The sequence below is a fragment of the Schistocerca piceifrons genome, chromosome 3 (assembly GCF_021461385.2).
Source record: "Schistocerca piceifrons isolate TAMUIC-IGC-003096 chromosome 3, iqSchPice1.1, whole genome shotgun sequence".
In the NCBI taxonomy this organism is placed as follows: Eukaryota; Metazoa; Arthropoda; class Insecta; order Orthoptera; family Acrididae; genus Schistocerca; species Schistocerca piceifrons.
Window position 1 is genome coordinate 715,414,451 of NC_060140.1, and position 23,621 is coordinate 715,438,071.

Consider the following 23,621-nt stretch of genomic DNA (forward strand, 5'->3'; position numbering starts at 1 on the left):
GTGTCTCTTCTTAGGCTTGTTAATAATACTTACCATGCTGCACTTTGTTTGTGTGCGTCGCATGCTTCAGCTACTGCTTTGGCCTGTGCTCTGTGTTGGTTTTAAGTTCTTCTGTACTAAGGGCTTCCTCTCCTAGTTCTTCTAGTCTACGAAAGGTCACCATTTGGAGTGTTGCCATTGGAGAAGTTCCTGTCTCATGTGCCTTGCCACATTGTAGTCATTGGCGCTGTAAAAACACTCATCGTCGATGTACTCTGTCAGGCTAAAATATTTTTCTTGCACAACGTTGCAACTATTGAGGTTGTTCATGTTCATTGGAGAATCCGGTCAGCAGCAGCCCAAACTGTTGCCTACAGACTACTGCACGTTGCCACACACTTGTTTTGATTGCTGGTGATTTGAGTTTGCTTCTGCGAGGTGGGATGCTGATTTCCGTTGTTGATATTTGTACTCATATCAGCAAAGGACTTGGAAGAGCTGTTGAACGGAATGGACAGTGTCTTGAAAGGAGGATATAAGATGAACATCAACAAGAGTAAAACGAGGATAATGGAATGTAGTCGAATTAAATCAGGTGATGCTGATGAAATTAGATTAGGAAATGAGACACTTAAAGTAGTCAATGAGTTTTGCTATTTGGGTAGCAAAATAACTGATGATGGTCAAAGTAGGGAGGATATAAAATGTAGATTGGCTATGGCAAGGAAAGCGTTTCTGAATATGAGAATTTTGTTAACATCGAGTAAGAAATTTGAGTGTCAGGAAGTCCTTTCTGAAAGTGTTTGTGAGGAGTGTAGCCACGTATGGAAGTGAAACATGGACGATAAATAATTTAGACAAGAAGAGAAGTTTTTGAAATGTGGTGCTATAGAAGAATGCTGAAGATTAGATGGGCTGATCATGGAACTAATGAGGAGGTACTGAGTAGAATTGAGGAGAAAAGGAATTTGTGGCACAACTTGACTAGAAGAAGGGATCGGCTGATAGGACACGTTCTGAGGCATCAAGGTATCATCAATTTGGTACTGGAGGGAATCGTGGAGGGTAAAAATCGTAGAGGGAGACCAAGAGATGAATACACTAAACAAATTCAGAAGGATGTAGGTTGCAGTAGGTACTGGGAGATGAAGAACCTTGCACAGGATAGAGTAGCGTGGAGAGCTGCATCAAACCAGTCTCTGGACTGAAGATCATAACACCAACAAGGCAAAAACGGGCATTTTCCACGAATTTTACTAGAACACACATTTGAAAGCTTGGATAATAAACAAAAAACTGAAAGCAGATGGTTTTCTAACATTCCTCATGTTTGCAGATGACACGGTGTGCTAATTTAGAGCTGTGGTTGATTTTGGTTGGCAGCCATAGAACATGCACAATGTAAAGTAAAAATTAAAGTGCACAAAAAATTTAAAGTATCATATTCCTTAACCTAAAAGAGCCTGTATGTATATATTTCGGGAAACTAGTGGAAAAACCCACTGAGGATGCCACGACTATGGTGAAACTTGTTTGATTGATAAAAAAAAAGAATAATTTGCGTACTTGCAAGTTGGCAGACCCATCCTTAATTCATTATTATTTAAAGTGTGTGTTTTTAACCATAATTATGAAACTATTATACCATGCAGCAACGGAAGAATTCATTCTTTCTTTGCTACTGCCTGTATCCCGCATTGTGCTCAGGGTCGGCAGGGTTAAGTACGGATTTGGCATGGTTAATTTTTAGGGGTGACCGGATGCCCTTCCTGCCGCCACCCCATACCCCCTGAGACTGAATTAGTGTACCCCAGCTGTCTGCATCTAGTGTAGATCGTGACATAGTGGGAATGTGCTTCAAATGTCTGCGAGTCGTGTAGCTGAGGCGGGACGTGGGGACCATCCCGGTATTCACCTAGGAGGATGTGGAAAACCGCCTAAAAACCACATCCAGGCTGGCCGGCACACCGGCCGTCGTTCTTAATACGCCGGGCGGATTCGATCCGGGGCCGGCGCGCCTAGCCGAGTCCAGGAAGCAGCGCGTTAGCGTTCTCGGTTCAAATGGCTCTGAGCACTATGGGTCATGAGCACTGCTGAGGTCATCAGTCCCCTACAACTTAGAACTACTTAAACCTAGCCAACCTAAGGACATCACATACATCCATGCCCGAGGCAGGATTCGAACCTGCGACCGTAGCGGTCGCGAAGTTCCAGACGGGAGCGCCTAGAACTGCTCGGCCACTCTGGCCGGCAGCGCTCTCGGCTATCCTGGCGGGTCAACGGAAGAATTCACTACCATGCCGAAACTATACATATATAATTATGATAAGGAATTACATACTGTAGGCCGACAGAGTGGCCGTGGGGTTCTAGGCTCTACAGTCTGGAACCGAGCGACTGCTACGGTCGCAGGTTCGAATCCTGCCTCGGGCATGGATGTGTGTGATGTCCTTAGGTTAGTTAGGTTTAATTAGTTCTAAGTTCTAGGCGACTGATGACCTCAGAAGTTAAGTCGCATAGTGCTCAGAGCCATTTGAACCATTTTGAACCATTTACATTCTGTAAATACTTGATGTACAGTAAATGCTTCACTGATTGACTGTAATCATATTGTACTCGTAATACTTTTTGTAATGTAGGCAACTGGGAACAAAAAACTTAGTGAACCATTCAACTAATCCATATCAGAGCATTAAGAGAAAACTATACGGGTACTCATCAAAATGCAGGATCTGGTGTACTGTCTGTATAATCTAGTTATACTATATGGATTAGAGGAAAGCAGGTCCACATAGATAAAAAGAAGCACTGCAGTCTTCCAAGGCATGATTCAGACGCTAAGGCTGTCGCAAATGTTTATACTTACTTTCTATAGCATGACGTGGCACAGTCAGTAAAAGGAAACTGCTGAATAATGGCCTGCCTCGAGGTGCTGTAATTACCCCCGTCCTCATTATCCTGCATACTGACAAACTGCTCGCAGCAAAGTCATGCAAAGAAGCGACAACAGATGACATAACTATTTCTCAAAGGCATGAATCAGTGAACCAGCAAGGAAAAAAAAAAAACGTAGACTAAAATCACGAGAGAATTCACATCAGTGTTACCACCTGCGAAAAGCCTTAATAACCGTCTTTTGCAGCGTGGACCGCTACGAGACGTGCACGAAGAGAATCAGTGAGGTTCTGGAAATTACCGACAGGGAAAAGAAACCACGCCGACTCCCGTGCGCTAGGTTTCTCAGTTGAATACAGGGAGCGAACATCCAGTTCGAGGTGGCCCCACAAATTCTCGAATCGGTTTATATCTGGTGAGCTTGGTGACCAGGTGAGTACAGTAAATTCATCCTGGTACTCTTCGAATCACGCTTGTAGACTGCGAGTTGTGTGACTCCTTGCATTGTCCTGTTGGTAGAAGCCATCGTGCTGAGGAAGGATGAACTGCATGTAGGGGTGCACATGGACCCCAAGGGTAATGCATACTTGTATTGATCCATTGCGCCTTGTAGAATGACGAGATCACCCAGGGAATGCTAGGAAATATTGCCCAGAACATAACGCTTCGTCCTGGATACAGGGTGTTTGCTTTCAGACGTGTCACGCCGTACACGCCAAATACCATCTGTTTGATGGAGTATAAAACGTGATTCATCTAAAGAGGCCACCAGTCGGCATACAGTGAAGGTCCAGTTGTGGCACTGGCGTGCAGATTCCAGCCTTCGTCGCCGAAGAACAGCAGTCATTATGGGTACATGAAAGTAGACGCCTGCTGTGGAGGTACATACGCAGCAATGTTCACTGAACGGTCGTTGAGGAGATACTGTTAGCAGTCACTTCGTTCAAAGAGAAAAACTGAATGTTTTCGAAAGAAAAGTGATGAGAAAAATCTGGGGACCTGTGTTTGAGAAGGGTGTATGGAGAATTCGAAAGAACAATTAAATTTATCAGTTAATAAAGCAACCCATTATCATCCAGAAATTAAAAAGTAGGAGACTGCAATGGGCTGGACATGTGGCTAGAATGGAAAACAACAGAATCACCAAGAAAGCATTTGAAGGAACTCTCCAGGCAACAAGACCATTGGGCCGACCGCGTACTAGGTGGAAAGATGACATAGAGAAAGACATCGCAGCATTAGGAATTTCCACAGGATGGAGAGAGGCTGCGAGAGATAGAAGGCGGTGGAAGCAGATCGTTGATGCAGCGCGTGGTCTGCAGGGCCTGTGATCGCTGAGAAGAGGAGAGAGAGAGAGAGAGAGAGAGAGAGAGAGAGAGAGAGAGAGAGAGAGGAGAGAGAGAGAGAGAGAGAGAGTCACTTCGTTCATCTGGATGGCCAGTTACTTAACAGTTATGCGTCTATTCGCCCGTACACATCTCCGCAGCCGTCGTTCAGCCCCGTTATCTACGGACCAGGGGACGCCACAGTTCCCTCGGTTTTGGGTAGCGCTATTTTGCAATATACGGTACAGGCAGGCTACTGCAACTACGGCGGCACGTGAACAGTTTACAGACTTAACCGTTTCGGAAATACTTGCGCACCTTCCCCAAAAGCCAATGATCATACCCTTCTGGACGTCTGAAAATCGCTCCGTTTCCACATTATTGTAACGACTTAAATGTCTTCCGCATCCCCCCGACACGCTTTGTATACTGTGTCTGCTAGTGCTGCCATCTACTGTCTGTGAGTGGTTATTGCATGTTGACGTCAACGTAGGCGGTGGTCACCTTAATGTGACTGGTCCTTGTATTATTGGAAAGAAATTCGAACATCCGTTGTTCACCTATATAAGAAAAATAGAATAGGCAGTGTCATCGTTTTTTGGGTGAATGTAACTTCCGGGAAGCCACTTTTAGTCTTTCTCAGGACTGGAGTCGACCTCCTCGGACTCGCCGCTTAGATGGATAGTAAGCGTGAGAATGATGAGATGGGCTGGGAATTCAGCACAGTGTTTAAATGTTCTAATAATGTGGAACCGTGAAAACGCCAATGACTGATTCTTCCAGTAAGATTTACCCACTTATGGAATAAATGATATACTTACGGCAGGAAACAGTTGCAGAATCGGCACCCCCTTTTGGTCCACTCATATTAGACCACAACATTAATTGCTATGTAGGTTACCCTCTCTCTCTCTCTCTCTATGTAGGTTACTACGAACGTTCGAGCATCTGGTAGTCTACCTCTGTCCAAAAGCTCACGCTGGAGAGGTTTCACACATTCGAAAATTTTCGACTACTTCATCCAGACTGCCCATTGCTTTCATCCTCTCCTACCTAGCACGGCGGAGTGTTACAGTATACGTAATCCACCTGCGACTAACCGCTAGTCAAATGCTTCTACCTGCTTCTCTAAACCTATGTTTTCGGTGGAACAGACGTTGCGGCCTTTCGCTGTCATCAGCTAGCTTAGCGGCCCGTCCCTCTCCAGACTGTTAGCCTAGTTCGTCACGTAGAAAACAGACTCATCTGAAAGCCAATAAAATAGTAAGCTCGTCAGACAAAATATTACTCATGTCCTTAAAAGACCACGCTGGTCGCTTTGGGGAGGTCCAGATGATATAGAGCTAGTACCAGGTGATGCCCCAATGTTGATCTAAGCTGTGGCTGTGAAGAGGAATATAGACAGTTGGGTGTATGGAATCAGCACACTAACGTAGGTCGACTTGGAGATGTAACGGAATGACAGAAATGTATGTATTTTGATATTTCCCTGGCCATACTGCTAATTAAGTTGCCCTATTTGTTAGTGTATCAACGCGGACTATCCAGCGTGTTCACAAGGAGTGGTGTACCCCCACAGCCATGTAACACAGTGTGGAAGAGCAGTGATTGTAAGAAGATCTTAATCGACAATGACAGGAGGTGAGTTTCAGTAACAATCGGTATCCAACCCGACAGGAATTGTTGTGGCCAGTGAATGCAGGTACATCACGAACAGTTTCCGAGCAAACGTTGCGAAGGGAGCTGCATGCAATATGTTTCGTCCACCCTCGTCGTCAATCTTGTAGCGTCTAGGAAATCTGCATATTCGGTTCGCTAGACAATCAAACAAGTAGTATTAATGAGTTTTATCACGATTGATCGAATACAGTACTTAACTTCGGCCATTACACATGTGTCGCAAGCAAAGGGCGACATACGAAATAATCAGTCTTTACAGTGACTATTGATCTCTAAGTGGCAGAAGTATTTCCTAAAGTGCTATCGAAGTGCCTAACGTTGATGCTGCTATCCAAGTCGCTAATCTTGAAGCTGCTATTGAACTAGACCGTCACCAGTCTGTCTCAGCACTTATATCCTCTTCACAAAGGCCCGTTACTGTGACGTCGTCCTCGAGGGAGATCCGGTCAGCATGCGATTGGCTGACCCCTTCTCACAGCCTTCTCTTCCCTGTCGTTCTCGACTGGCGTGCTGGCGCTTGACTTTACGACGCAACATCCCGCCACCCCCCCCCCCCCCCAAAGCACCCAAAGCGATGGACCGTCGTTGTGTAAGAAGCACGACAACATGGGGAGCGGGGGGGGGGGGGGGAGCAGGAGTGTGGACGCCCTGATGGACGAGGAGGCGAAGGTTCCATCTCCATAGGGCCATAGGGTCATCCCGCGTTGTCGTGATGACATCCTCTGGCGGCCGCTGTGGCGGTGCCGTCCTCGGGATATGTGAATCTGGGAGAAGAGATAGAGAGGGATTACCGTGCACGTGACAGTGGCGAATCTAATTGTGATATCGGCACTGCAATCCGTCTGGGCCTGAAATGAGATACATGCTTGCACCAAGTCGACAAAGAATCTCGTCTCGCGCCCACCGTCTGCTGCCGCTAAAAACCGTGAAAAACACAATATCATGCGGCGTGAAGCGTTACTTGTAGCTTTCTTTCGGCGCCGGATGCTGAGGAGGGTGGAGCAGGTGGAGCAGTGTACGATGGCGGCGGCCGTGAAGCAATTCCGCCGGCGATGGTCCATCTCGTGGATGCGAACGACAGGAGGCGAGGAACAGTTGCAATGCTTGATACCTGGTGTGTGTGATGCGAATTTTGGCCATCTGCTGCTTGAAGGTTCGAACAAAACGTTCCGCTTCGCAGATTGACTGTGGATGGAACGACGCACCAGTTAGATGCTGGATGCTGTTGCGTTCACAGAATGTTTCAAATTTATTTGACGTGAACTGAGGGCCGTCGTCCGACACTATGACTTCAGGCAAGCCTTAGAGACAAAAGAGAGAGGACAACGCCTGAACTGTGCTACGTGACATTGTCGAGTTCATTGGCACAGCAAAAGGAAACTTTCTATAAGAGTCTACCACAATCAACCAACGAGTCTTCCAAAAAGGTCCCTCAAAGTCTATGTCTATTGCCATGGTGATTGCAACGTAGGCCAAGCAGAGAATTTTTGTGGCGGAGCGGACTGATTTTTCGCACGTGCGTGACACTGTGACGTCATCTGTTCTGTTTGGGTGTCCATACCCTGTCAAGTACAGTGTTGACGCGCTAATTGTTTCGTGCGAACAATCCCCCAGTGTCCTTGGTGAAGTAACTGCGACTTCTGCGAAGCTTTCGGGATCAACACACATGACTGTCCATTGTCATTTTAAACAAGAATCACACCTTGCTGTATAGCGAGGCTATGCCGACGTCCAAAGTATCGGCACACTACAGAATTACTTATGCTGTGGAATGAGCGAGGCCAAGATGTGCGAATGTATTTTAGCAAAAGGTTCAAATCTAATCAGCTGCCGTGGCCTGTGCAATTTTCCTGTAGTTCGGAGGAAATGATTGAAGCAATTCAGAATCGTGAGCATCGATGTGACAGCAAGATGCAGCAGAAGAAAGTGCATCAGGGCCAATTGGAAGACGTGAAAGTGCGTCCGCATTACCACGTTGAGCTGTCGTACGACACACAATCTCGTACTGTTATTGAGACAACAACAAAGCCTATCTTTGCAATTTTTGGGCAGTTCGTACAGGAACCGGCTTCATCGGATGAAACAAGGACTACAATGGCTTATGATCCTTTACTAAGTAGAATTTTCTACTATACAAATAGTGGTGGGATTTGGTGACACCATACACAGTAGCCAATGCCTCTTTCTCTATTTGTGAATGGTTACACTGAGCTTTGGACAACACTTTTAATGCGAAAGCAACAGGCCTGTCTTTATCACCAAATCTGTGCGAAAGCACTGCACCGATTCCGCAAGAAGAAGCGTCAGCTTGCAACACAACTGGTTTGTCAGGATCAAAGTGAACCAAGCCTCGACCACTGAGCTATACATATTTAAATTTTTTTAAAAGCTTCTTAGCACTCATCTGCCTAAACAAAGGCGACGTTTTTGCGACGCAAGCAATCCAATGGAGGTGCGATTTGTGCAGCATTTGATATGAACCTAATACAACAGTTCATTTTCCCTCAGACTGACTGCAATTCTGCGACGTTGCGAGGAACTGGCCGGTCACGTATGGCTAACAAATGCGACTGAAGGGGATGTACACCTTGACTGTTTATGACATGACCAAGATACTGCGACTCAGGTTTAAAAAATCACACTTGTCCTGTCTACATTTTAGTCCTGCATCAGATAACACACGAAACAAACCATGTAAATTTGCAATTTGTTCTTCAGGTGTACGACCTCCTACGACAATATCGTCCAAATAGTTTGAACAGTTTGGTACTTGAGCAGTCAACCCCTCCATATACCGTTGGAAAGTGGCGGGTGCAAAAGCAGTGACAAAAGGCAAACGCAAATATTTAAACAAGCCCAAATGAGTGTTCACCACACGCACTCTTTGAGATTCTTCATCGAGTGGTATTTGAAAATATGCGTCGCACAAATCAATTTTTGAAGAGTAGGGACCAGCGCCTAATCTGTCCACGAGATCCTCTGTGAGTGGCAATGTAAAAGTATCAATCACAGTTTGCGGGTTGACTGTAGAATTAAAGTCAACACACAGGCGAATGCGACCTGAAGGTTTGGGGAACAAAACCAGTGGATTGTCCATTGACTAGCTTGTATGGGTGCAATGGCTCCGCTATCTTGCAATTCCTTAAGTTTAGCAGCCATTTCGTCCCATACTGCAAGAGGAACAGTTCTGGCCCTGCAAAATTTCGGCTAAGCATTGTATTTCGTAGTAATATGGGCAACAAAATTGTTAACCTTGCCCAAACCTTCAGAAAATGGTTCAGGTAATTCTTTCAGAAAACTAGCTACACTGTCGGCATTGAATGCGGTCACTGACAACACATTATCGCGAATTTGAAAACCAAACAAATCAAACGAATCACGGCCAAATATGTTCTCGCGACCATGTGACGTGTAAACGTCAAAGTTCGTGTATGTGAGCGATACATGGCAGGCAAAGTACATTTTCCGAAAACGGGAGTATCTTGTACATCATAAGCCGTCAGGTGCGAGCTAGTTTTAGACAGGCGCCGGGAGCCTAACAATTCATACGTGTTACGATTCAGCAATGTAACAGAGGCATCCTTGTCCAATTGAAATTTCACGTTTTCCACTAAGAAGCAACTGAACAAAAAGTTTGTTGGACTTGCTGTTTGTTGTGAGCTCCAACGTTAGGCGGGTGATGGGAGATCCTCAGGGAAGTAGAATGCAAGGTGGAACAATGCCAGTGTACACTCGGTATGTTTGCGAGAGGGGGGGGGGGGGGGGGCGGTATCGTCTGCGATTTGGAAGAGGTCCTGCCAGCTGCTATCTAGCGCACTGAGTGCAACTCGCTGCATATAGTGGCACGTGCTGGCAAGAATAACGCCTGCCGCTTGGGTTCTGAGGGCATCCTCGGCTGTTTTCAGCGGATGGCTAATTTGGTGAAGTCAACTAGCATCGCAGGCGATGTGCAGGTTAAGCTATCTACTTGTAGCATCGTACCCAGGGATGATCGCGGTCCTCTGGTTTAGAACGCAGTGGAAGGTCTAAACCAGAGGCGCATATGACTGTGACGGTATCGGATGCGAATTTCTCGAACTTCGCTATTAAGTGCAGAATTGTAGGGTTCCCCTCAAAGGGCAAGGCGTGCACTACACACTGGAAGCGGCTAGTAGGGTAGCGGAGAACGTGTGGCGTGCACATGGGACTTTTTTAGGTTAGAGAAACCCTCCCTTGGGATCACAGACGATTTGCCTGATAAATTATCCCCAAAGTCCTCAGAGAATGCTCGTCCTCGTAGATATCCGAGATAGAAAAGTTTAATATGATTGTATTAAGCTGCAGGAACATCCAAGGAAAGATTCCAGAATTAGTATCGCTTACTGAAGATTATAGTGCACAGATAGTTTTAGGGACAGAAAGTTGGTTGAAACAGGACGTTAATGACAACGTAATCTTAAGTTCAGATTGGAATATTTATCATAAAGATGGGTTAGTAAAGCAATTGCAGTAAAGAATTCAATAAAATCTAACGAGTTTATTACGGATTCCGATTGTGAATTAATATGGGTGAAGTTAAGTATCAAAGATGGGTCAAACATAGTAATCGGATGTTTCTATAGACCGCCTGGGTCCGGAGCTCTAGTGGTAGATCGCTTCAGACAGAACGTGCAGAATATCGTTAGTAATTTTCCTGATCAGGCCAATATAATAGGGGGAGACTTCACTTTGACAGTTATAGATTGAGAGTGTCATGCTGTCAAAACTGGTTCCAGAGACGGAGATTCAGGTGATATTATTCTGGAAGTCTTGTTCTAAAATCACTTTGAGCAGGTAGCTACAGAACCAACCTGTGAGGATAATCTCTTAGACCTCCTGACAACAAAGAGACCTGAACTTATCGAATTAGTTAACGTGGAGGAAGCTTTCAGTGGTCATAAGGCTGTGATAGCATCTAAGTCAAGGGATCTTACAAAGAATGTCAAGAAAGGTAGAAGGATGTTTTTGCTTGGCAAGAGTGACACGATACAAATTTCAGAGTACCTGGGCAGTGTCTATCGCTTGAGCAACGAAGGATACCTAGCAACTGGAAGAAAGCACAGCTCATTCCCGTATTTAAAAAGGGCCGTAGGACAGTTGCACACAATTATAGACTATACCGTTGAAGTCAATCGGTTTTGAAATTATGGAACACGTTTTATTCTCAAGAATTATGACGTTCTTGAGGAAGGAAAATCTCCTCGCTCTGTTCCTCTATGAGATCTACACCGCCGTAGACGACAGCGCTCGGGTTGGTGCCGTGTTCCTTGGCTTCAAGAAGGCATTTGACACCGTCACGCACCGACATATAGTGAAAAAAATACGAGCCTATCAAGTATCGGAACAGATTTGCGGCTGGACTTCCTAGCAGATAGAACTCACTACGTCGCTTTAATGAACAAAATCGACATACGAAAAGATAATTTCCGGAGTACCTCAGGAAGCGTGATAGGACCGTTACTGTTTACAATACATAAAAATGATGTAGTAAAAAGCGTCGGATGCTCTTTAAGGCTGTTCGCAGATGATGCGGTTGGCTATAACAAAGTAGCAAGCCAGAAGATTGTAACGATTTGCAGAACGACCGCCAGGGAATTGGTGAATGATGCATGCTCTGGCAGTTCACCCTGAATATAAATAACTGTATCACACTGCGCATACATAGGAAAAGAAATCCACTACTGTACAGCTACACTATTGATGACAAACCCTGGAAACAGTATCTATCGTAAAATATCTAGGAATAACTATCCAGAGCGACCTTAAGTGGAATGACCACATAAAACAAATAGTGGGAAAAGCAGATGCCAGTCTCAGACTCATAGGGAGAATCTTAAGGAAAAGTGACTCGTCTCGAAGGAAGTGGCTTTTAAGGTGTTTTTTCGACCGCTTCTTGGGTATTGGTCATGTATCTGGGATCCCTACCAGATAGGACTGATAGAGAAGATAGAGAAGATCCAACGAAGAGCGGCGGGTTTCGTCACGGGAACGTTTAGCCAGCGCGAGAGCGTTACGGAGATGCTCAAGGAACTCCATTGGCAGACGTTACAAATGGTTCAAATGGCTCTGAGCACTATGCGACTTAACTTCTGAGGTCATCAGTCGCCTAGAACTTAGAACTACTTAAACCTAACTAACCTAAGGACATCACACACATCCATGCCCGAGGCAGGATTCGAACCTGCGACCGTAGCGGTCGCTCGGTTCCAGACTGTAGCGCCTAGAACCGCACGGCCACTCCGGCCGGCACAGACGTTACAAGAGAGGCGTTGTGCATCATAGAGAGATTTACTAGAGAAATGTCAAGAGAGCGCTTTCCGGGAAGAGTCGTACAACATATTACTTCCCCCCATATACCTCTCGCGTAATGTCCACGAGGAGAAAATTCGAGAAACTAGAGCCAATAGATCTGATTACCGACAATCGTTCTTCCCTCGCACTATTCGCGGCTGAAGCAGAGTTGGAGGGCTCAGTCACTGGTACAAAAGTACCCTCCGCCACACGGCATTAGGTGGCTAGCGGAGTGTGACGTGGGTGTAGACGTAGATCCGACGAGTGGCTATGTCGGGTCTTTTCAAATGATGCAGAGCTTCAACCGCACCGACGGCCCATTGAAGTATGACGCTTATAACTTGTAGTGTAAGGAGAATGCAGTCAGGCCAGGGGTTATTTTGTGATGTTTCGGGGGTGTTTTCCTTACCATGCTTTGGGTCCACTCCTACTGGTTACTGTGAACATTAAATTTGAGGCTCTACGTGGCAATCATACAGAAAAGAAAACATCTCAACAATAAAACATCAACTCGAATAGTCACACCTGGGCACTAGCTGACTGGAGGCACGTAGTCAGCTCTGACGAGTTGCAATTTTACGTCTTTTCCAGCGATGCGTGGCGCTCAGTATAGCGACTGCCCAATGAGGCCCATAGCTTCCAGTGTGTCGCGGGTGTAGTTCAGACCAGACATTATTTGGTGAGTTTTTCATACCATGACTTTCGCTCACTCCAAGTTATTGTGAACACGAATCAGGACGTTTATTTTAACATTCTTCGTGAGCACGTTTTCCTCTTTGATCTACAACTGTATGATGAGTATGTTGTGAACACTTTTTGTCTTCCAAGATAAGAACAGCCATGTTCACAGGGCTGCACGCATACGTCCCTGGTTTGCCGAACACTCAGCCACGCTTCGTACCCAGTTTGAGTCACACGGAAAATGTCTGAGATCATTTGGAGGAGCAGGTGTTACGTAATAATCAACTTACCCAGAATTCGGTAGTTCAACAGGATCTAATCATAAATGAGTGAATTTAGCTGGATGTGGCATAGAAACAGTGGACTCTGAACCTCGAAGAACTGAAACCATTATCAAGGATTAAGGTTGTTCCACACGGTATTAACAAGAAGTCTCCTAGGAGTAAGTCTTGCATATGAAGATGTAAATTCTATTACGAGAAATTTACAACATTAAGGGAAGAGCAACAAAGCAGGCAAAAATAATGAGTCGTGTTGGTGCTGATGGTTAAGAAAGTGCTAGGGAATATTGTTGGCTGTTCCAATAACATTATTAGTTATTATTATCTATAACGGTAGTATTTAAGTTTCACTACACAGTTATAGTATAGATATGTGATACCAAAAACTTAAGAAATTTGTTGTGTACGGCTGCGTGTACAGTAGTAAGGAGGGGTGGCCTACACAGAGTGCTGCGGAACCGTCGTCGTAGGGAAGCAGAAATGATTTGCGAACAAGTTAACACAGCAACCAGGAGATTTACTTATTGTGTATTATGTATTCAAACTGGCGACCTAGAAACGACGGAGAGGCTTCGTTCTGCCGTAGCCCTCAGTGATGCACAACCCAACAGGTCACAGCAGTCCACCTACCCCACCGCCGACCGAACTCATGGTTATTTTGCGGTTCGGAATCCAGTGGACCCCCCGGGAGTGTCTCATACCAGATGAGTGTAACTCCAAATGTTTGCTTGGTAGAGTAATTACGGTGCACGCGTACGTCGGGACAGTGTTTGTGCAGCAATCGCCGACATAGTGTAACTGAGGCGGAATAAGGGGGACCAGCCCGCATTCGCCGAGGTAGGTGGAAAACCGCCTTAAAAACCATCCACAGGCTGGCCGGCACACCAGGCCTCGACACTAATCCGCCGGGCAGATTGTTACGTATTACTATCTTTACGACGTTTCTCTTCGAGCCATATACGTTATATCGCATTTCTAGCTGCTTCTCTCACACAAATAATGATAAAAATTCAGAAATTCACGGTCGCCACCAGCCCGAGACCTTCGTAACCATTTAGGAAAAAACGGAGCTGGAAAAATATTAGTTTAATTACTCTAATAATTTAATTACAAATATACAAATTTCTTTAAGTAGCCAGATAAATAGCACTCCATGTCGTGCATGAAGCAACTTGATTAATTCAGGATTGGAAATCGGAGTAAGTGGGTAAGATCAACACCACAGAATTTATCTTTCACGTAGATTATTTATTGTATCTGACTATTTGGTTACACATCCTAACTACGCATAACTGGTGCCTGACTAGAAATATTTAAGTAAGATTACGTGAGAATGTAACAGAGCACAATTTAACTACAGCAAAAAGAAACACAGAAAACGGGGGTGGGAGACAACGATACTATCATCTCCTTTGCATTCATACCACAAAAATATCTCAGTGAGATTCGCATTACGATTCTACGCATGCACTATTCTGGACAGAGGTTTGACCAGTGCACGAGGCTGTGCGATAATTGGCTCTGAGCACTATGGGACTTAACATCTGTGGTCATCAGTCCCCTAGAACTTAGAACTACTTAAACCTAACTAACCTAAGGACATCACACACATGCATGCCCGAGGCAGGATTCGAACCTGCGACCGTTGCGATCACGCGGTTCCAGACTGAAGCGCCTAGAACCGCACGGCCACACCGGCCGGCGCTGTGCGATAATTATTCGACATACTAACTGCGTCTGCTGCTTGCAAACGGCCGAACTAGAGCACGTGGTGCATTCCGAATCAAACTGTTGTGCTGCTTTGCAGAAAGCCCACGAAAGAACATATTCTTGCAGGAATTATAGCTCATTAAACAAGCAAACTGTTAAAATAAAGCCTATTGCGGTGCCGTGGTGGACCAGAAGGGTCATTGATTACCAAACACGTGGCACAATATATTCACAAAGACAAAAGCAACTTCCACAAAATATAAGATTAAACAACATTAAAAATCATACTCGCTTGGACAGTATTACACTCATGTACGATTGAAGTGATCCTAACCAGCTTTTCCTAATCAGATTTACCTTTTGAAATTCTACTTCATCGTTGTTCAAAACGAACAAAGTAATTTCCACACTTTTAACTCAAACACCGAAAAATCGCCTATTTAAAGCAATATAATTATGGCACATTCAGATAAATAACTCGCTTCACATGCTTCAGTTAAGTTGAAGTTCTTAAGTATTTCAACAGTTAAACATAACGAAGTCCTAACTCAACCTGCCTCCTATCACCTGAAACCCCCCTTAAGAGCTACGATCCGTACTCACCAAGCGTTCACCGAAGAGTGTAGCTTTCTCTTTCGAGATTACCTATCTCCCCGTGCAACGGAAACTGCCAGAGGGGTAACCCTCCGTCACCAACCTCACACACAAAAACGGCCTTCGACTAAGATGGGTAAACCTCGCTGTTCGGGTATTGGAAACCTAAGCTGGCCATCCTCTGCTCTCCTTCGAACGAGAAGCAACATTGTCTGCTCCCAGCAGACGATGACCAACTCAGCGATTCCCACAAAACAAAACCGAAACTCGACATTAAAACACACATATAATATTCAATAGTCCTTATTTGAGTGCTCAGTCTTTCTGGAAGAGTTCATGAATTGAGCTAAAATCGGGCAGTAAAGTGAATAAGTTGTACCGAATTCGACAAGCGTCTTATGAAACGACTTCACAGAGACGTTTCAAGATTCGTGCCGTGGACCGGCACGCCTTCCCGCTCGGGCAGCAGCGAGTTAGAACGCGCGGAAGATTTACTTAACTTGTATTTCTCCAAGTATACAAAGACTCAGTAGAAGTAATGCAGCAAGAGATAGGGAGCAGCTATCATAATATCAACAAGGAGGAGGTCCCCGGAACTAAGCACGAACGATAGTGTTGTAGCGAAGTGGCTCCAAGCGCGAGTGGGGCTGAGCGGCTGCCACTGGCTGTCAAATATTGCGGCGGCAGAAGGCGCTCTTAGTCCAAAGCCGATGGAGGCGTGGCTCTGCAGGCGCGAACTGTTGGGTCCCTCAGATCCCACATGACTGCTATTGGTTTCTAACGGAAACTTGCAATTCCATTGCCAACAGTGACACCTGTGCGGTGGTATCGATACGTGATACCACAATATTATTTTAAAAACTATCACCAATAACAAGATACCTTTCATAAAATGGAACATAAGAGTGTGGGAGCAGCTGTAGAGAACAGTCTTGCTATCAGTACTACTAGTGCTCTCATTAGTATTAACCGAGCGTGGTTGCGCAGTGGTTAGCACACTGGACTCGCATTCGGGAGGACGACCGTTCAATCCCGCGTCCGGCCATCCTGATTTGGGTTTTCCGTGACTTCCCTAAATCGCTCCAGGCAAATGCCGGGATGGTTCCTTTGAAAGGGCACAGTCGACTTCCTTCCCCAGCCTTCCCTAATCCGAAGAGACCGATGAGCTCAGTGTTTGGTCTCCTACCCGAAACAACCCCAACCCCTTCATTAGTATTAGCAGTGGTATTACAAGGGGTTTCTGTTTGGAAGCTGTTCAATCCAGAATCGGTATGCCAACCGGGCAAAATTGCCGTTAGTACTGAGGCAATCATCCAACCGACGCACCAGGTTGAAAATATCCGTTTGGTAAAACACCATCTGTAACTGCCTGCAGTGAATCCTCTTCCGACAGGATTCAACAACCCTTCAAGGCCCTTTTTCAGGGACCGAAGACGTGATAATCATGTAGGGAAAGATCAGGACTATAGGGCGGGTCCTCGAGTATCTCCTACATGTTTGCAATGGATGAGGCTGGCCTCCCGGATCGACCGGCGTTTTGAGTCGAATCGTGACCAGTGTGAACTTTCGAGCACCGTTCCACAACAGTGGTTTTCGACAGACATGCTGCTCCATGCACATTCTTCATTTATCCGTGCTTGTCTAACGGTTTTTGTATTTCGGCAGCCATGAAAACAACAGCAGCACGCTGGTTCTGTTTGGACGCGTCTGGTAATAAGGTCGCCGTGGTTCACGTTTACGCATTTACCACACGGACGTCACGAATGTCACAAGTTCTAGTGACGTCCTCAAACGGAAAATTTTTGATCGCCCTTCGTAATATTAGTAATAGCAGTACCTGTACTAACTGCTGTTCTTGCTGGAAGAGTTATCGTCTTGTTGTTGCGCTGTTTTCTTTGCTCTTTGATTGCAGTGTAAAGTCATAGATTTGTATACGAGGACTCGATGATGAGCAAACCAGAGCAGTGATGAAAACTAACACTACGGTAACCGAGGTTCTGTATGTTTGGAATTACAAACAGACAAAACAAAACCTCTGTAAAATGGTGGGAGGTATACAGTATAAACTGCATATAGTACCAAGGTGCACTAGCGGATGGGACAGTGAGAGGTTATTCACAGTTGCTTTCTTGCAGCTTGATGTTGTAGATTCTGAAGGTCGAAATTATTACATCACAATTGTGTTATTACACTGTGTCATCAGAAGTATCCGGACACCCCCCCCCCCCCCAAACATACGTTTTTCATTTTAGGTGCATTGTGCTGCCATCTACTGCCAGGAACTCCATATCAGCGACCTCAGTGGTCATTAGACATCGTGAGAGAGCAGGATGGCGCGCTCCGACGAACTCACGGAGTTCCAACGTGGTAAGGTGACTGGGTGTCACTTGTGTCATACGTCTGTACGCGATATTTCCACACTTCTAAACATCCCTAGGTCCACTGTTTCCGATGTGATAGTGAAGTGAAAACGTGAAGGGACACGTACAGGACAAAAGCGTATAGGCCGACCTCGTAAGAGGTATGCGCTGCCTGCAACAGGCAAGACTCTCTGACCAGAGAGCAGTATGTAGTTAGTTGTTGCTTGTCGCTAGTCGGCATTAGTCTTGAGTGCTATGCAGTAGTCGACAGTAGTCTTCTGTAGTCGGTAGTAGTATGCAGTAGTCGGCAGTAGTCGGCGCGTGTCTGCGCTTGTGTGCAGTCTGCCCTGGTCGGGACTCCGGACGATGAGTATTATTGTAGAAGGTAAAGAAGCAGCCTTACGCATATCTAGTAATGTATGTTAACTGTCATCCAATTTATTTTAAAAAATGCCATAATAATAATTTTATAATATAAAGTAATTTTTTTTTAAAAAAAGGGCATTCATTTCAATTTAAAGATTTTATTCAATGGATTATCTTTCCTTTCATGAATCACAAAGCATAGGCCAGCATTGCACGGAGCTGTGCCGAAAATTTTTAGGTAAAGGCAGATATATTCGCAGTTTTTATTAAGGTAAGAATTTTTGCTTTTTTATTCAGAATACAGGGCCGTGGCGCAACGCTGCTGTCGTCGTAAAATTTACCAGGTTGTAAATAAATTATACACAACTGCAACCAGTCACTTTTTCATTAATAATGCTTTATTACATTAACCGGTTTTCGAACCCTTTCAGGTTCATCTTCAGATGATTTCGGCAGAATCCGGGAAGTTACATCATTACTGGTAGTAGCATAATGCTGGGTGCTGGTTTGCGACAGTATAGGCGGCTTTTTTCGTATCTATCTGCCTCCATTTTGATGTCCAGAACACTTTCACACGAACTATATTAGTTCACACTTTAACAGTGACACTTTACCAGCATCCAGCATGCTGGATGCTGGTAAAGTGTCACTGTTAAAGTGTGAACTAATATAGTTCGTGTGAAAGTGTTCTGGACATCAAAATGGAGGCAGATAGATACGAAAAAAGCCGCCTATACTGTCGCAAACCAGCACCCAGCATTATGCTACTACCAGTAATGATGTAACTTCCCGGATTCTGCCGAAATCATCTGAAGATGAACCTGAAAGGGTTCGAAAACCGGTTAATGTAATAAAGCATTATTAATGAAAAAGTGACTGGTTGCAGTTGTGTATAATTTATTTACATTAATATACAGTCACGGTTCTAAAATATCCGTAATGGATAAGCATAATTTACCAGGTTACTGAATTGTGTTTGTTGCATTTTGCATTGTCCTTGTTTCATTTGTGCTTAATTTTGATTTGTGAAAAATGCCGCGAAAAACTGTTAACAGTACATCGCGGTGTGCAATGAGTGAAATAGCCGACTCGAATAATTTGACCGATAATATTTGCGACACTCAGTGTAATGATGACAATCCTCCATTTACAGACAATCAGTGCGTACCGACCACTAGTAATGATTTTAATGCTAATGATGAGCAAACAAATTCAATTGTGTCCTCTGTTAATTTAACGACAATTGATGACGCGGGACGTTCTGTTACAATGAACGCTGTCCCGTTTAACACACCCGATTTGCAAAATTTGAATTGTGAACAGATAAATTTTTCTAACGAAAATGAGCAGTGTACTCAAAGTACGACAGATTTATTTGATTCCGATTTAGTGACCAACAGTGCACATTCGATTGGCGAACCTTTTCAAGAATTACAGAATGACCAAATGGTTACAGAAAACGTGACAATTGCAGGTATGACATCAAACAGCACAGAGAATAGAGTAGGTAATATTGGGTTGGATCAAGTTATAGCATTAATACTACAACTCAATGAAAAATACGACAACCATTACAAACAACTTAGTGAAAGTTTTGACAAAAATTCCAAACAGTTGAATGAAATAATGGACAATCACATCAAACAATTTAATGAAAGTTTCAAACAGACGAATAAAAGACACGACAATCTTAATGAGCAGAACAAACAACTTAGTGAACAGATTACAGCCGTTGCCGCGCAATGTCATGATACTAAAGAACAATTACGAGAGGAAATTAAGGCTTGTACTAGGAACAGTAGTGAAGAAATTAGATCTGTGGCACAAGAATTAGGTAATACAGATGCAGCGACAACAGAATCACTTAGAGATGAAAGTAGTGCAGTCGCTGAACAATGTTTTGAAAATGCGACACAGTTACGCGACGAGTTTAATTTAAAGTCACCAGAACTTTCACACACTCTGGATACGGAAGTCGATAAGAAATGTGAACAACAGAACAGCCAAACTGACGAACGTTTTAAAGTGACAGAAATGAAAAATGTTTCGGTCACTAACACGTCACAGCATACGGCACATTCCGAACATTTGTCACACTCACACAGCCAGTATAACTTCAGTAATTTACAGAGACCACGCAACTTAGAATCCGAAGAGACACAGACAAACAGATTCCCATGCAATCCTGAACCTGTTCACACATTCAGAGACGATAACGTTGATTACGAGCAATTTTTATCCGTAAGAAAATCTAAGGTATTTAAAAATGACAGAGCACACGTACACACTTTGAACTGGATACGACAATTTGCTCTTGAATTTTTACCGGCATTTCGTGTAATGCAGAAATTAGAATTAGCATTAGCTAAAATTTATTTGCAGCGCGTAAATGACCTCAGGGGATTCATTACGCTTCGATGAATATGTGCCGTAGCGTGCACAGGGCCCCGAGCCGTAGTAGTGCTATTTCATCTTTAGTTTTCTGCACTGCTGCCTTCTCTTCTACTATCCTTTATATCTATTAAAACAGCTCTTTAACTACCGATCTATCTAGGATTACGAAACGTGTAAAGAGAACCTGATACGACAAGTTATACCGAAAGTGACAGTTTTTGATTAGACGCGCCAGAAATGACAACCACGAGAACTTTAATACCAGACAAAAATTTAATCATCAATATGTGTAAAATTATCAGCAACAGTGAACGCATTTTGGTAACAATAGAGGTTTTTCACCGCAATAGCAACAAAACCAGCCGGTTAGCATACTTAACCAACAATGTAATGTACAAGGTCAACCAAGCTTTAATGTTTCGCCGCCTACACGTATAGCGTCAGCTCCAACAAATAGTAACGCACAGCAACAAGGAAATCAGTACGTACGGAAAAACACCATTTCAATTCCTATCGCAATGCACCGTATAGAAATGACTATCATGACAGACGTAAAGGTAATGAGCACAATTTTCAGCGTACGTTTAATAACAGTCGGTCTTATCAGCAGCAAAATCATCCGCAACTACATATTATCATGAATGAACCAGACAGTAGATATCATCCCGAACGTAATACGTCAGGAAGAAATAACAGAACAGTACAAATAGTTGAAATACCACAGCATCCTCCCAAAAATAATTGCACGTCAGATAGAATTTGACTAAATACAGTAGAGGTTGCATCTTCCAGTAACGCAAGCAATACTTTTGACACGCAGAATCTTGTTCACGAAAATGTTATTACTTTTGACGACATCCGAGACACTCTTTTGCAGGAAAGACCAGTTGTTCAAAAAAACATTTCACACCCTGTCATCGAAGTAAAAATTGGGTCACCGAAATTTTCAGCAGTAATCGATTCTGGATCTCCTATGTCAGTCATAAATGAAGAAACTTTCAACGAATGTAACAAAGAGAATACCTATCCTACGTTACCATTAGGCAAAACTAAAGTAAAAGGAGCAGTATCTGGTAAAGGAGTAGGTGTAAAATTACAGACACATTTATCATTTTGTATTGCAGGTCATACATTTCACTCAAATTTTTGGATTGTTCCTTTATTGACGACAGACGTTATTTTAGGTACGAATTTTCTGGTACAACACGACGCAAGTATTGACTTTCAAAACTCCTATTTACTCCTATTTAATGTTAAAGGATGAAAATGTACAACTGGCTTTAGAATTTCAGCACTCTTTATCTGCAGAAGAACAAACAATTAGTCGTACAGAGGTCATTTCCGCATCACGTAACATAGACTGTAATTCCACATTGTTCACAGATACGTACGTACACAACTATGATACTCCAGACGAAGCCGACTATGACGTTATACAGATGATTTCTGATAAAGTTAAACAGAGCAGCGCAAATACAGACGACGAACGCACGCAACTACGCAAAATTCTTTTACAGCAAGCTCCAGTTTTTGACAACGTTCCTGGTACTATGTCCGGTTTTATGTATGAATTTCAAGTTAAACAGCACGACACATTTAAAGCCAAACATTATCCCATTCCGTATATTCACAGAGAACAAGTTAAGAAAGAATTGCAAGCTATGCTTGACCAAGGAATTATTGAACCGGCAGTTAGTCCGTACATAAACCCGCTCCATATTTTTAAGAAAAAGGATGGTTCACTTCGCCTCGTACTTGATTCGCGTCACATCAATGACATTATTATTAATGAAACAGATCGCCCACAGAAACTAGAAGAACTTCTACAGAAATTTCATGGTACTGCTATTTATTCCACATTAGATTTGAAATCGGGATTTTGGCAAATTCAACTCCATCCAGACTGCAGAAAGTACACGGCTTTTCTCTGTTTTAGTGACTGTTATCAATTTTGTAAATTACAGTTCGGTTTAACTATTGCTTCAGCAGCATTTATTCGCGGTTTGAATACAGTACTTCCGACAGAACTTAAAGACAGAATCGCAACGTATGTAGACGACATTCTTATTGCAGAAGCTAACTGGTGTGAACACAATCTGATTCTTGAACAACTGTTACGAGCTTTTCGTGCACAAGGACTCACAGTTAATCTCAGTAAATCGCACTTTGGCAAAACTTCTATAAAATTTCTTGGACATGTAATTTCAGCAGAAGGCATTGCGCCCGACGCAGAAAAACTTCAAGCTTTACGTGACATTACTGTTCCTACGACGAAGAAACAACTACGCAACTTTTTGGGTTTAATTAACTTTTTTCGTAAATTTATTCATTACTCTGCTTTTGACACCCCTAGATTATGTCAATTGACAGGTAAAAACACTATTTGGTCCTGGGATAGGCAAGCACATTCCGAATTTGTGAACCTGAAACAAGCTTTGTTGAATGCACCTCTTTTATCACATCCAGATCTTACTAGAAATTTTTCCATTGCCACCGACAGTTCTAACACCACTTTAGGCGTACACATTTTTCAGGAAATTGAAGAAGATGGCACTACAGTAATTAAAAACATAGCCTTTGCGAGTCGCATTCTGTCACCTGCTGAACGCAATTATTCTGTTACAGAACTTTAAACATTATGTGTTGTATGGGCATTTACGAGATTTCGGCATTTTCTTTACGGAAGACATACGACCATTTAGACAGATCATAGAGCTATACAATTTTTACTTTCGGCTAAATTTACACACAACAAATTAAGTAGATGGAAACTTTATTTGCAGGAATTTAATTTTACAATTGTTCACATTCCCGGTACACAAAATATTGTTGCAGACGCACTATCCCGTTCTCTCAGCAACCATCAGCAAGACATCGCAACCAACTTCTGCAAAGCAAATTTCAGCGTCATGTACATTCAACAAGTTGCATTTGAGAATTTCGTTTCGTCGTCATTACAAGTCATAGCACAAGAGCAGAGTAAAGACAACGTATGGAAAGAAATTAAACAGCTTTGGCAAGATAGGAATAATGTTACCATTAAAAAC